This window comes from Peromyscus eremicus, chromosome 15, assembly GCF_949786415.1.
Source record: "Peromyscus eremicus chromosome 15, PerEre_H2_v1, whole genome shotgun sequence".
In the NCBI taxonomy this organism is placed as follows: Eukaryota; Metazoa; Chordata; class Mammalia; order Rodentia; family Cricetidae; genus Peromyscus; species Peromyscus eremicus.
This window is the reverse complement of record NC_081431.1, coordinates 36,685,200-36,686,735: the sequence shown is the minus strand read 5'-3', so window position 1 is coordinate 36,686,735 and position 1,536 is coordinate 36,685,200. Positions and strand designations below refer to the sequence as shown.

General features: G+C 42.9%; 1 non-coding gene across 1 annotated transcript; it reads right to left on the bottom strand.

Moving 5' to 3' along the window:
• Positions 1–755: 755 nt before the first annotated feature.
• Positions 756–828, bottom strand: Trnak-cuu (transfer RNA lysine (anticodon CUU)). The gene has a single exon. It is a non-coding gene; the product is annotated as a tRNA-Lys (tRNA).
• Positions 829–1,536: the final 708 nt, after the last annotated feature.

Sequence of the window (1,536 nt, the reverse complement as noted above, 5' to 3'; positions counted from 1 at the left end):
CCTTTCAATCATTTAAAACATATTAAGTTGCATATATTGAATATCTCCTATATGTAAGCTGTGTTGGTTAGAAGACGAAGTAGGAAAAGAGAGAGAGACAGAGAGATCAGTGGTGCATGTAAGATGTGAGCTGAAGAGCAATTTGGGGAGTACTATGGAAGGGCAGAGCAAATAGAAACACATTTAAAATCTCTCTCTCTCTCTCTCTATTTGGGTTATTGGAGATAGAACTGCATTGGTAATGCAGAGAAAGGGAATCAACTAGGGAGTGTGTGAGGTATGTGGAGGGGACACAGAGAGGCATGAGTAATTGGAGAAAGTCAACAGGGGAGGCTAGAAGAGATTTAGAGGTGATCCTGAGACCTCCTCTGTGCTATTGAAGAGTGTTAAATTTACCTTGAAGATATCAAGAAGCTCTGAAAGTTTTCAACAAGGTGCTCACTGTAGTGGGTAGCCATTCCAGCTTTGTTCTGGAAGTTCCAACCCCCATTGAGACTTCGGCAACTGTCACGCCTACAAGGCGGGGCCAAGGGAGGCGCCTGGGGACCCGAGATCCGGATCGGCGAACGCTCTCTTGGTTCCAGGACGCTGGATGGTGGAGGTAGACAGAGGAGAGCTCCAGAGAACACCGCTGGACTGCGATACACCTTCCCCAGACCCCGCGACCTACCTATCCCTTAATTTGTAAGTTACGCTATTAAATAAATCTCCTTTTAACTACGTGGAGTGGCCTAAATAATTTCACCAATATCTGGCGCCCAACGTGGGGCACGAACCCACGACCCTGGGATTAAGAGTCCCATGCTCTACCGACTGAGCTAGCCGGGCCTCTTAATCCCAGGGTCGTGGGTTCGTGCCCCACGTTGGGCGCCAGATATTGGTGAAATTATTTAGGCCACTCCACGTAGTTAAAAGGAGATTTATTTAATAGCGTAACTTACAAATTAAGGGATAGGTAGGTCGCGGGGTCTGGGGAAGGTGTATCGCAGTCCAGCGGTGTTCTCTGGAGCTCTCCTCTGTCTACCTCCACCATCCAGCGTCCTGGAACCAAGAGAGCGTTCGCCGATCCGGATCTCGGGTCCCCAGGCGCCTCCCTTGGCCCCGCCTTGTAGGCGTGACAGTTGCCGAAGTCTCAATGGGGGTTGGAACTTCCAGAACAAAGCTGGAATGGCTACCCACTACATCTCTAAAATAGATACGTATAAGACATTATGGTAGATTATTATGTATACTAATAAACAAATTTAGTAAAATAACAGCCTTAAATAATTTACACTGTAATTTACACTGTTATGGATTCTTATATGTTGATACAAATGTAAACTATTTTTATATTCCTGTTTAAGATAATTTGTATATTGATACAAATACAAAACTATACTTGGTATAATGTACATATATTTCTACTCTTATTTAAAATGTTTGTATATTGATACAAATGTAAATTTATATCTGTCATACTTTATGTATGTTCTACTTCTGTTTAAGATATTCGGTATATTGATATATATTTAAGATTATTGTCATATTGCATAT